The sequence below is a fragment of the Scatophagus argus genome, chromosome 5 (genome assembly GCF_020382885.2).
Source record: "Scatophagus argus isolate fScaArg1 chromosome 5, fScaArg1.pri, whole genome shotgun sequence".
Classification (NCBI taxonomy): Eukaryota; Metazoa; Chordata; class Actinopteri; family Scatophagidae; genus Scatophagus; species Scatophagus argus.
This window is the reverse complement of record NC_058497.1, coordinates 1,319,375-1,333,666: the sequence shown is the minus strand read 5'-3', so window position 1 is coordinate 1,333,666 and position 14,292 is coordinate 1,319,375. Positions and strand designations below refer to the sequence as shown.

Sequence of the window (14,292 nt, the reverse complement as noted above, 5' to 3'; positions counted from 1 at the left end):
CTATGTCATGTTTCTTTTGTTTCCATGTTTTATGTTCAAGGTTTCTGTCACGTCCTGGTTTTCTGTTGTTTGGTTTTTGAGTCCATGTGTCATGTTTCATGTGTGTCTTGTGTTTCCATGTGTTATGTTCAAGGTTTTTGTCATGTCCTGTTTTATTTTGAAAGCGTCACTTCCCCTGTGTGTCTCTGTTTCATGTAGCTTTGCTTTTGGTTATCCTGATTGCTTTCTCCTTCCTAACGTGTTTCACCTGTGTCTGGTTGTCTTGTCTATTTAGTCCTTGTCTTCCCAGTCACCTGTGTCAGTGTGTTATATTGTCTTTTGTTCCATGCCAGGATTTGCATTATCTTCAAGCTTTCCACGCCAGGAAACTCTTGTCTCGTCATGCCAAGTTTTGCCACAGCTTTTTGTACTTTTTGTTGATCCTCGCCACAGTAACTTTGTGCCTGTTCTTTTGAGTTTCTTAGTTAAAATGAATATTTTTTGTTTGGATCTCGGCCTGCCTGCCCATTTTTTGACTCTGCATCGGGGTTCAGCTCTCTCTGTGTCAGCGACGCCGCTTCCTTTTTGACATGTTTTAACAATTGTGAAAAAATTTTAATAAGCATTAAATATTTCTTATATATATTTTATCTATATTTTCCTCGTATTTATTATTTACATACTTAGTACTAGAGAGGCTTTCCTTCAGTTATTTGTATTTTTATTCATATATTTTCAAAAATATTTACTCATCTTTTCACCTTCTCTCACAGGCTGATACAGCTCCAGGAAATCTTTCCTGCCACATGCCATCACACTGTACAATAACAGCTACAATTCTGGTCATAATACACAGTCAGTTCACATTTTATATGTTTTTACACATGCACTTCACTGCACCTTATATTTTATTTTATTTTATTTTCAACATTCAGTACTGCTTATTTGTTATATTTGTCTGACCACGATGCTGTGGAGATACTCCTTCCTCCAGCGGCTCCAAAACTGCTCTGCCAGGAACTGTACTTGACGCCATCTTTTTTGTCCACACCAGTCCTCCCTAACAAACCTTCCAGGGGGAGGTAGAGCAGTGCTATCCTTCATGGCGATGAGGTGATTCGGAGTGAGTGGTTCCAAACTGTTTGGATCGTTCAGATTCTCTGTTGTATGAGGGTGACTGTTCACAATCGCTGTTGCCTCATACAGAAAGGTCCTCAGGGAAGCATCATTGAGTCGAGCAGATGAGAGTGTGAGTGTAGCGTTGAGAACATTCCTCACAGTCCTTAGTTTTTATCGACAGAAGTCAGCCAGGACCGATGGTTTAGTGACTGTTTAATGAGTTCTTTGCAGGTCATAAACCTGGGTACAGAATACACAACAAAAGAAACACGTTACGCTAACTCAAACAGTAGCAACTGACAATAATAACAATAATAATTATAATAACGTGCATCACGCTTGACAAAACATATTCTCCAAACTGTATGCCACAACATACCTTTCAACTGAAGCTATATTCTTTGTGCTTCTTTATGGGATGAGGAGCAATAAAACCAAGGTGGCCAGAAAACCTGCAGTGATGGCCATGACCTTGAGCATGTCCCTCCACCCCTTTCCGGAGTTTGCAGCTTTCTCTGCAAGGCGAGCAGACAGGTCTTTGATGTGAGCTTGTAAACATCGGACAATCTCTGCTTCCACAACTGGATCCTCCAATAATATTAGAGTCTCCAGCATTCGCCTACTGCAGAACTTCTTCTGAAGCTCCTTCATCACAGCCTTGCACACTTTCTTGGTGCTATTGATGTCCGGACAGAAGCCTTCAGTGATGGTGAGTCCCTCCATCGTCTGGCTCACCAGTCTCTTGATGTGGGCGACCCACTCCCCCTGGTTGCGGTTCGTGACAGCGTTGCACTTGGCCAACACTCTCACCGTCAGCACAGTGACAAACACCTGGAGCTGGTTCTCATTTTCTGCTCCGGCTGTAGGTTCACAACCAGAGGCAGGTGTTTGAGCTTGGTCCATGGTGACCCCAGAGTTGTTTTCCTTCTCTTGGACTGTCTCTGCTGCTTTGTCATCAGACATAACACTTTCATGTAGTTCTTCCATTTTCTACACTTTGGATACGCTCTCCTCTAGACGTTCAGTAGTCTCTGCAATGAGCTTAAACCCTGAATGTGTGAAACTGTCTGCTGCTGGTGAGTTCAATAAATTCAACATTCCAGAATCCCTGTCACAAAGACAATCATGAAGTGGGAATGTCTTTGATGTGTTCTACATTCTCTCCCCATCTCCTCCCCCTCCTCCCCCATATATATATATATATATATGCCATAATATATCTATATCTATCTATATATATCTATATCTATATCTATATATAGATGAGTTCCAGGTCTATATATATATATCTATATATATATGTTTATCTAAGGCCTGGGGTTGGGGCTCGCAGGCAAGGGTCTGGTGGCAGGGTCTCCGCCCACGGGACCCGGCTAGGTACAGCCCGAATAAGCGACATGGGCCCTCTCTCTCGTAGGCCCACCACCCGTGAGAGGGTTCAGAAGGGGCAGGGTGCAATGTGGTTTGGGCGACAGCTGTGGACGGAGATCCCGGCGACCCAAATCCCGGGCAAAAACTCTGGCTATGGGGACATGGAATGTCACTTCACTGGGGGGTAAAGAGCCTGAGCTTGTTTTTGAGCGGTACCGGCTAGAGATAGTCAGGCTCACTTCCACACACAGCCTAGGCTCTGGAACCCAACTCCTGGAGAGAGGCTAGACTCTCTTCTACTCTGGAGTCGTCCATGGTGTGAGGCGGCGAGCTGGTGTAGGCTTGTTCATAGCCCCAAAGTTTAGCCACTATGTGTTGGAGACCTCCCCGGTGAACGAGAGAGTCGTTTCGCCTACTTGTCGGGGATAGACCTCTCACTGTTGTTTTGGCCTATGGGCCAAACAGCAGTGCAGAGTACCTGGATTTCTTGGAGTCCCTGGGAAGGGTACTGGAATGTGCTCCGACTGGGGACTCCATAGTTCTACTAGGGGACTTCAATGCCCACGTGGGCAACGACAGTGACACCTGGAGGGGCGTGATTGCGAGGAACGGCCTCCCCGATCTGAACCCGAGCGGTGTTCTGTTGTTGGACTTCTGTGCTAGTCACAGTTTGTCCTTAATGAACACCATGTTCATGAATGAAACCTGACTGACGTCACCATTGCTGCCATCTTTGTATCTTGAGCTATGTGCAGCGGACAGCAGAAATGAGTCAGTCTTACGCAATTTGGTTGCAGCTATTTTAAACAATGAAGATTTAGTAAACACACTGGCACCTGTGCACAAGAAAGGGGGCAAGACAAAAGAGATAAGAATAGGAAGGATTTATTTAAAACTAGATGAGGGTTCTCAGTAGAGTGCATATTTAGGGATGCACTGATACCGATACTGCGTTAAAATACTCGTGCTCGTTAAAAGTTCACTGATACCAATCAAGAACTTAATACCTGCTTGTACACACTGCGCGCTGCGTCCGCTGATCACCGCGGACAGCTGTGGACACGAAGCAGCTCGAGTGATCGAGTCAATCCACCGCCGCTGCCTCTCAACACGGAGCACCCTAGCTGGATTGACTCAATCGGTGTAAGAATCACGTCAGGACGGCGCAGAATGAAACCTTCGACCTGGGGACAGCTATGTAGAGGAATGAAGGCTGTAGAATGATGTCAGGACTGAGCTCCCCAGTCTGGCACGCCTCAGGATCCTGAGGAAGTAGAGGCGCTGGTGTACCTTCCTGATAAGGCAAGAAGTGTTGTTGTTCCAGGTGAGGTCGTCCGTTATGTGGACCCCCAGGCACCTGAAGCTGGAGACCACTTCCACCGCTGTCCCTCCAATGTGCAGGGGGGGAAAGGGAGAGATGTCTGCCCCTTCTGAAGTCCACAATCATCTTCTTGGTCTTCTTCACGTTGATGCAGAGGTTGTTTTCTCTGCACCAACCCTCCAGGTGTTCCACCTCCTGACTCGTTGCTGTTGACGATGTGTCCAACTACAGCTGTATCATCCGCAAACTTCACGATCAGGCAGCTTGGATGTCGTGTGAGCAGTCGTGTGAGAGCAGTGTGAACAGGAGGGGGCTCAGCACACAGCCCTGGGGGGAGCCGGTGCTGAGGATGATGGGGGAGGAGGAGATGTTGTGAATCTTTACAGACTCAGTCCGAGAGTCCGAGACTTGTGGATCAGTGTCTGTGGAATGATTGTATTGAAGGCTGATGTAAAGTCCATGAAGACCAGACGGACATAGGAGTTCTTATTCTCTAGGTGGGTGAAAGCTGTGTGGACCACAGAAGATATGGCATCCTCTGTGGATCAGTTCTTTCTGTATGCGTATTGGTTTGGGTCCACGGTGACGTCAATGCAGTCTTTGATGCAGGCCATGACCAGTCTCTCAAAGCACTTCATGACTATCGGAGTGAGGGCTACTGGCCAATAGTCATTCAGGCTCATCACTGTGAAGGTCTTGGGGATGGGGATGATCGTGGTGGTCTTCAGGCAGGTGGGGACGGTCGCCTGTTGGAGAGAAGTGTTGAAGATGTCCGTCAGCACCAGCTTGTTATTTCCCCGTGTCGGTATGGTGACATGCTGGTAAAACTTAGTCGAGTCAAGTCAAGTCAACTTAAGTCAACTTTATTTGTATAGCCCATTTTTACAAGCAGTTTGTCTCAAAGGGCTTTACATAACATCAGCAACATCCTCTGCCCTTCGACCCTCACATCGACTAAGGAAAAACTCCCAGAAAAACCTTTAACAGGAAAAAATGGAAGAAACCTCAGGGTCAGCAACAGAGGAGGGATCCCTCACCCAGGACGGGCAGACGTGTAATGGATGTTGTACAGGCAGGAAAGCAGTTAACAACATGAGAATGACATTACTAAAAAGACAAGTAGAACAAAATCCCAACTGTTTAGTTTCACTTTTGCTACCACCTCAATATGATTTTAACATTTCACAAGACTGAAATTATAATAATGAAATTATAATGAACTGCTGCAACATTCATGTATTTTTTATGTGCTGTTGAAAATCACTATCCTATCAGTTCAATTTTGGCCCGTAGGGAGAACCACCCCACTGATAGTCAGTGCACAGGTAGGCAGAGTATCTGTCAGGTTTACGTGGTTGAAATCTCCCACAACCACGTAAAAAGCCTCCGGGTGCTTGTTCTGTAGTGAGCTGATATTGTTGTGTAGCTCCCATAGCGCTTCGCTAGCATTAGCACCCGGCGCGATGTAAACAACCATAACAAACACTGCCGTAAACTCCCGAGGCAGATAGTGTTGCCGGCATTTCACAGCCATATACTCTATCGCCTTAGAGCAGTCGCTGTTAACCTTAATGCAGTTTGAACACCAACCTCTATTACCGTAGACGCATAGTCCGCCCCCGCGGGCTTTCTCCGACAGCTGGTTACGGTCCGCTCGGAAGAGAAGCCGGCATGTTCTCGTTCAGCCATGTTTCCGTCAGACAAAGCACCGCACGGCAATGATGACGTCAGTCAGGTTTCATTCCATAAATTCAGAGTTTTATTCAATATTCTCGAAGTTTCATAAAATATTTTCAAGGTTCATTCCATATATTCAAATATTAATATAAAAATATTATAAAATATTAATAATTAATTTCCTGAAAAACATTCCATGCATATTTACATATATATATATATCTATCTATATAGATATATAATGGCATATATATATGGGGGGGTGCGGGGGAGAGGGGAGAGGGGAGAGGGGGGAGAGGGGGGAGGAGGGGGAAGAGATGGGGAAAGAATGTAGAACACATCAAAGACATTCACACTTCATGATTGTCTTTGTGACAGGGATTCTGGAATGTTGAAGTTATTGAACTCACCAGCAGGAGACAGTTTCACACATTCAGGGTTTAAGCTCATTGCAGAGACTACTGAACGTCTAGAGGAGAGCGTATCCAAAGTGTAGAAAATGGAAGAACTACATGAAAGTGTCATGTCTGATGACAAAGCAGCAGAGACAGTCCAAGAGAAGGAAAACAACTCTGGGGTCACCATGGACCAAGCTCAAACACCTGCCTCTGGTTGTGAATCTACAGCCGGAGCAGAAAATGAGAACCAGCTCCAGGTGTTTGTCACTGTGCTGACGGTGAGAGTGTTGGCCAAGTGCAACGCTGTCACGAACCGCAACCAGGAGGAGTGGGTCGCCCACATCAAGAGACTGGTGAGCCAGACGATGGAGGGACTCACCATCACTGAAGGCTTCTGTCCGGACATCAAGAGCACCAAGAAAGTGTGCAAGGCTGTGATGAAGGAGCTTCAGAAGAAGTTCTGCAGTAGGCGAATGCTGGAGACTCTAATATTATTGGAGGATCCAGTTGTGGAAGCAGAGATTGTCCGATGTTTACAAGCTCACATCAAAGACCTGTCTGCTCGCCTTGCAGAGAAAGCTGCAAACTCCGGAAAGGGGTGGAGGGACATGCTCAAGGTCATGGCCATCACTGCAGGTTTTCTGGCCACCTTGGTTTTATTGCTCCTCATCCCATAAAGAAGCACAAAGAATATAGCTTCAGTTGAAAGGTATGTTGTGGCATACAGTTTGGAGAATATGTTTTGTCAAGCGTGATGCACGTTATTATAATTATCATTGTTATTATTGTCAGTTGCTACTGTTTGAGTTAGCGTAACACGTTTCTTTTGTTGTGTATTCTGTACTCAGGTTTATGACCTGCAAAGAACTCATTAAACAGTCACTAAACCATCGGTCCTGGCTGACTTCTGTCGATAAAAACTAAGGACTGTGAGGAATGTTCTCAACGCTACACTCACACTCTCATCTGCTCGACTCAATGATGCTTCCCTGAGGACCTTTCTGTATGAGGCAACGGCGATTGTGAACAGTCACCCTCATACAACAGAGAATCTGAACGATCCAAACAGTTTGGAACCACTCACTCCGAATCACCTCATCGCCATGAAGGATACCACTGCTCTACCTCCCCCTGGAAGGTTTGTTAGGGAGGACTGGTGTGGACAAAAAAGATGGCGTCAAGTACAGTTCCTGGCAGAGCAGTTTTGGAGCCGCTGGAGGAAGGAGTATCTCCACAGCATCGTGGTCAGACAAATATAACAAATAAGCAATACTGAATGTTGAAAATAAAATAAAATAAAATATAAGGTGCAGTGAAGTGCATGTGTAAAAACATATAAAATGTGTACTGACTGTCTATTATGACCAGAATTTTAGCTGTTATTGTACAGTGTGATGGCATGTGGCAGGAAAGATTTCCTGGAGTTGTATCAGCCTGTGAGAGAAGGTGAAAAGATGAGTAAATATTTTTGAAAATATATGAATAAAAATACAAATAACTGAAGGAAAGCCTCTCTAGTACTAACTATGTAAATAATAAATACGAGGAAAATATAGTATAAGAAATATTTAATGCTTATTAATCAGTTTTTCTTGTCTTTCTTCTTTCATTTATCTGCATTTTATTAATGCTGATCTGTTTTTATTTGCCTGGGTTTACTTTTATATGTGTGTGTGTGGAGATGATGCCACATCACACACACACACACAAAACATTTGTGTTTCTGGTTAGTGCATTATAATCTTTCACTGTGAGAGGACAAAAATGCATTAAGGTACATGTAACTTGTGGCTGTTTTGCAAAGTGTGTTTTTTCATCTAAATGTTCGTGTGAGTCTTTATTCATCAATCGATATATTCAGAGTTTCGTTCCATATATTCAAATATTAATTTTCTGAACAGCATGCCATATATATATTCAGGTGCTTGAATGGAAGACATCCTTGTACATAGGCACTGCAGCAATGGTGGTGAAAGCAGAAAAACTCTTCTTTCTCTGTCAACACAGCAATGACTAAGGAATTTATTGTTTCAATTAACTACATTTTCCATCGACACTGATTAGATGGCCATATAAAATGTGGCAAATTTCTCCTTTAAGTGAAGGATCTGCAAACTTCTTCCACCACTAATGTCGGAACATTCTTTTCAGTCATCTTGCTGCTGCGCCTCTGGCTACTTCAAACCCAATGCGGGCCTTTGGGCAGCTGATCTCAGCTTTGGGTTCTGAAGCTTTTGCACCCAGAGTTTTCCACATCCCTCCAATGTGTGTCTGTGTGCTTACCTAACTGAGAGATGACTCACTACGTCAAGGTGGACACAGAAACGCTGCGTCCAACCTCCTCAACACATTTGCTGTGATTTACGCACCTTTGTGTCATGGCAGAGCAGCTATTCATAGATTCAACGCTCCTTAAAATGCAAGTCATGCACAGGCATTACTCATCACACTGAAGGCCCATTCTGCAATCTTTTTGACCTCATACATGTGATTGTTGATGTAAACAAAACTTTAGCTTCAGCAAATATTTAAAACTTAGATTAAAGAGTATCTAATGATAAGATATGTATTTAGACCTGTCAAATGATCATTTGGTGAATATTTTTGTGGACTGAGGTTAACTGCAATGATAGATTGTGCTTTTAAGATTATATGATTATATGGTATTGAAATGTTGTCATTTAAATTATTGAAGTGACATTATCTTATTTGCCCATCCATCCATCCATCCATTTTCTGCCTGTTAAGTGGGAGGCCAGGTCTCAGTGCCAGCAGACACAAGGTCATCCAGCCATCCCTCAGACATGTTTTCCACCGCCTGCTGGCAGAACATTCCCAGGCTGAAGGAGTTACATCACCTCTCCAGTGTGCTCTGGGATATTATTTTAATTTAAAGTTAACAGATTTCCATTAGACCCATCAGATCCAATTTATGATATTATTTATGTCCAGATTGTTTTTTTCAATCAGCATTACAATACACACATGTACTTGTACATTGTACTCCAGCAGAATGAGGGCAGGGGAGGTGGACACTGTTCACATCACTGATGCCGGGTGTTCAAACAGTTGAAGTCGATGAACAGTGTTTCCCAGCGTTGCTTCTGTCAAACTTTTAATGTGACGATGCCAAGATGTCAACCATATTGTCATAATCATCTTGTTGCTACTGTTTGAATTCACCCAGATGCAAATTTAAAAAAAATGCAGAATTATTTCCTGGGTTTATACCTGTATACAGTGTGTATAGAAGTAACAGTATATATTGCTCTATTTTATTCATTATCGACTTAATCTTTTCTAAATTTAATTACCTGTGTGTATGCATATATAATATGAGGGGAACTGCAGGCTTTGTTGTGAAACCTAGTGCAGCACAAGGACAAATAAATTACTTTGGTCCTAGATTTACTGGTGTAGTTCAAGTTCAGTACTTCACAGGCAATTAATGATATTCTTTAACCAAAATATTTCTTTTTTGCCTTCTTCTCCCTCTTTTTTTCCAATACTTTTACTAAAGTGTACAAATGCGTCAACCTCCAGACAACTCTAGCAGGGTTTGTGACAATCCACCTGTTTCACAAAAGATGTTGTATTCTTCTCTTATTTACTCTTTTCTTCCGGCAGCCAGAAGTGTGTGAGACATTAATTAGCAGGATTGAAAACAAGCAGTACACAGCATAGTGACAGATATATCCATTTCCTTCAGATCAGAGTAGAGCAACTTTGCTGGATGTGGTGTGGAGTGGAGCAAGTGGCTCAGTTCTCTTGCCTCCTTATAACAGCATTACATTACAGCTCCTCTGCACCTCTGCTGCTGGGGCTTATTTGTCTTAATAAGCAATAGTGTCGTAGCTGCTTCCATTAGACATGCAGTCGAGCTGAATGCATTTCCCTTCAGAAGCAAGGATAGATTCTCCCAGTGGCTCCTGAAGTTATTCTGCCAGTGCAGGCTTGTCTGCCAGGACAGGGCAATTAGAGAGAAACATCTGATCAAGGTTTTATTTTTCACTATGCTCTGTGTATAAACAGTAGCTGCACTGCTACTTTATCCTTGTTCTGCCTCAGTAGGCACTGTTGTTCTAAAGAACACATGGCCTGTATGTGAGAACAGACCATCATAAATTTATGGAAGTCACATGTAAAGATATTAATACTTCATGTCAAACCACTTTTTTGTGGCTAACATATAATCAAAATGTCTGGTGTGACTCAGTCAGTTTCATAAGTAAATAACTAAGTGATTTCAAAGTTGTTTTAAAGAAAGTACAGTAAGTTATTTTAACAAATAGGCTCATTCAGTATGCCACTGAATGCCCGGCTAGCTCAGTCGGTAGAGCATGAGACTCTTAATCTCAGGGTCGTGGGTTCGAGCCCCACGTTGGGCGGTTGGTGTTTTGCATGTAATTTGCTGGGTGTTGCATGTGTGTGTTCAACTAAGGATGGGATAAATGCAGTAGTAAAATTCAGCATGTGTGTATGTAAAAAAAATATATATACTGCCAACAAAAATTGATTCTTCTTCTTCTTCTTCTTCTTCCTGCTGAACAGTCCAGTCATGCTACTGCTCAGTGAGGAGAGGTCAGCTAATTTTCTTCTCTCCACCATGACCAGGTGTGACCTGCATAGCCAGCGCTCTGGCTCATGTTGTTCCCACATGTCATACAGATCTGATGTTTGTGATCAGTGACCAACATGATGACACATACTATGTCTTTTTGAATGAATGTTACTTTTTTTTTTTCTAATTTAAAGACCCACATCTGTGGACATTTCACTGCACCTCTATGGGTCCATGTACGCTATGTTGCCTTTTAGATCAGTTTCAGCAGCACAAGAATTCCAAGTGATTTTTTTATTATGTGTGATATGACTTCAAGGGAGTGAATATATAAGTATATATAAGCTATATATATATACACATCTATATACATGCAATCACTTTTAATTACATTATATATTTTTTATTAATTGACATTACATTGTAGAAATATGTTTGTTTGACATTAAAGGGTTTTTGCAAATTTATGTTTAAAAAAAAAGCTAAATTGTATTGACTATGATTCCCTTTATAAAAGCAATAAAAGGGGGACACATTAAAGAGGGTGAATACTTTTAACAGGCACTGTATAAAGCTTGTATAAAGATTGTATAAAACTGGCTTTCCAGATCGGAACTGAAGAAACCGTTCGAATGAGAGGTGAAATTTCTTCCACAACCTAAACATATCCAGTTGCCTTCGCTTCTAGCACTTCAACTACTACGACTCGGATGACTGAGACACTACATCGCTTCACTTTTTAATGTCCAAAAACTAGCGAAACTGCAGATTCTCGGCCCAAACCTCATTTGTTATTTTACACATACAATCATGTTGAAAGCGTTTGACGTTTTACTAGGTCAGCAGTTTGCTGCTCAGGTGCTTCCTCACAAACATTTGATGCTTGTAAACAAATACAACAGTATGGTCTCTTATCTGTTCATATAATCTGCAGTATAAAAAAAAAAAAAAACAGAGAAAGAGCAGGAGAGAAAATGCTGCTGGGTGAAGAAGAGTACTCTTAGTGGTTTCTTTAGACCTTATTTTTATAGGCAGTCTGGATGGAATATGAGTTCTGTGTGTTCTTTAGAAATGCTAAAAGGAAACCTTTTCTGCATGTGTCATTCTAATGACTGTCCTAAGCCAGTGGTTCTCAAACATTTCCTGTCATGCCCCAGTTCACAAGCTGAAAAGGTTCATGCCTGCACCCCACAATTTTTATTAATCATCAACAGTGATAGAGGAGGCAAATAATAAAAATGGATTCACGTTGAATTTTAGTGAAATCAAGGACAGCAGGATAGCATCAGCATACTCTTGTTTGTTTTCCCTACATAAATTCATGCAACTTAGTTTCACTCCATCTGTTTCCCCTGGTCATCCACAGCCCCTGCAGTGGCCCTGTTCCCTCTCGGGGAGACCACCCACCGACTGTGCATTGATATCTCGCAGTTATCAGCATTCACAGTGTTTATATTAACATTCACTTTTAAATGTATTGTTTGACTCAGTGCTGACAACAGACAATCTTATCCTGTGTTTTAGTTCCATATCAAAGGTTAACTGGCAAAGTTCAGTTATTCGCTGATTTGCTGATTACGAACAATTAAAGGTAATAACGTAAAATACATTTTATTTGTAAATAACTTTTCTTAACAAAGTCACAAAATGTTTCAGTAGCAAAGGCAAATATGAATAAAAACAAAAAAACGTAGATGAAAATATAAAATGGCAAATGGAATAGTTAAACAAAATTATTTTAAAAAAGGGTGACTTTAAAAAGATATTGTAGCCCAAACAGGTGGAGTGCTTCTATGTCTGGTGGACTTCAACTGCAGAGGCCCAGTCACTATTTGTAATCATTCAAAATGTAGAAATAACCCATCCCATTCCTTGATGTAAAAAGATGCATCATGTGCAGCTTTACTGTAAATTTTTAGAAGACAAAATGACCTAACATGACCTCTGATTTTATATCACTGAACTTTAGGACATATTGAGACATGCAACATTTAATACAAGTAAGGCAAGCAAGGTATGCACCTATGGTGAATTATTGGACGTAACAAAAAACTTGGATTTTTACTTCATAAAAGACTAAAAGGTCAAATAAACTATACTATGTTTGTAATGTTTGTTATTTCAGGAGAAAAAGATTTTTGTTTTGGTTTTGTTTTTTATTGTACTAATAAGAAAACAGGCACTCATGGATTGATGTGCAGTATGTTGTATGTGTGACCCAATTATTTTGCCTTGCGGTTTATGGGCCACAAGTGAGTAAATTTTCCACTTAGAGTTTATGGCTTATGTTGCTAATGACAGACAGACCATCATTTTGTGAATAGACAGGAATTTACATACATTAATTAAACATTTTATTGAGTAAGCAGTGAAATTGATCAGTTAAGATCAGTTGTTCATTCAGAAATATGAAAATGAATATAAAACTACATAAAGTAAATTAAATGAGCAACACCTTAATTTTATGTCTGTAGTTCTGATTCTGAGAACTCTGGAGAAATGCTGCTCACATGATGGTCTAAATTCTAACATAGTCATTTGCAAGCTGACTGGATAGCAGCCATGTGTTTTTCATCGGGGAGACTTCTGTCTGCCAGCTCCAGAGGGATGGATATCAACAGCTGTCTCACCAGAGACAGACACTATAGTCTGAGAAACGGTACAGTATCCAGGACGAATGGCAGAAACACAAACAAATAGAATGGTTTAGAATGTTTGCCTATAAAGAAAAATAATAAAATGTATTAGTCAGTATGTCCTAATGTGATTGATAACCAACTCATAAAAGCATAATCAGACTTTAAAGCCAGGGAAATTAATGTCAGCATCTACTGTACACCCAGACAGAGGGAGTGAAGTGAGCGGTCTGAGCTTTTATCCATAAACACCCTCCTGAAGCAAAGGTAATCCTGTTCCTCCTCAGCGAGCCCACATCTATCTGACAAGCAAAGAGCAGCCATTAAAACTGGCAGGAATAGGGGCCACAGAGGTAGAATGGAGCAGCTAATCCTCCAGCAATTCATCTACAAGAGAGAGCGGTCAAACAGAGTCATTAACACAGCAGAGGCAAAGTGGAGAGACTATTTTTCAGGTCAGAGGCATCTCTCTACCACAGTCACTGAAACTATGTATTATCACGCGACAAAGAGCTGACACCACTCACTGCCTGCACAGTCTACCTGAAACTGAAGCACGGGGTAAAAAAAGCAGTTCATTATTCATGAGGCTTCAGTTATTCATTAGATCTTCCTGAGCATACTCGTCCTGTTGTATGGGCAATCATCATGAATATTTACAAGAGCTGCTTGATATTTAAACATGACTCAGAATACCAGCAGTACTTGCCAGCAGTAAATGCCAGGTAAATAGCAGTGGAGTAGTACTTGAGTCTCTGGGAGTGCTGTCTTTTTTGCATGACCTTTTCTCAAATGAAGCTTATGTCACTGGGTTGTATTTTCTGCCAAATAATTGAGGCAGCCAAATGGCAGAGAAAGCTGGCAGTCACCTCATGTGACATTAAAATATGTCAGACATCTCAAAACTCTAAATCCATGTTAAAATATAGGCAATAATTCAGCCCATTTTCATATAAGTAGTATATATATATATATTTATCATGTCCTGAAAGGGATTTTATTTTTTCAAGATATTAGTTTGCATAGGTAGAAGTGTACCCCACATTGCTTTACTGAGAAGTAATTTCTACTAAATATATATTCACTACCATCTGTAGTGAAAGAATCAGTTGTGTTTAATAATTTCAATTTCAATTTATTTATTTATATAGCACCTTATACAATCAAAACTGTCTAGATGCTTTACAGAGACCCAGAGCCTGAACCCCTGAGCAAGCAGACAGTGGCAAG

At 41.5% G+C, this 14,292-nt stretch overlaps 1 long non-coding RNA gene and 1 other non-coding gene across 2 annotated transcripts; one reads left to right on the top strand and one right to left on the bottom strand.

Moving 5' to 3' along the window:
- Nucleotides 1-869: 869 nt before the first annotated feature.
- Nucleotides 870-1,765, bottom strand: LOC124059114. The gene is made up of 2 exons (XR_006843368.1): nt 1,478-1,765; nt 870-1,338 (listed from the first exon to the last, which is right to left on the bottom strand). It is a non-coding gene; the product is annotated as an uncharacterized LOC124059114 (long non-coding RNA).
- Nucleotides 1,766-10,180: 8,415 nt separating this feature from the next.
- trnak-cuu lies at nt 10,181-10,253 on the top strand. The gene has a single exon. It is a non-coding gene; the product is annotated as a tRNA-Lys (tRNA).
- The last annotated feature ends 4,039 nt before the right edge of the window (nt 10,254-14,292 follow it).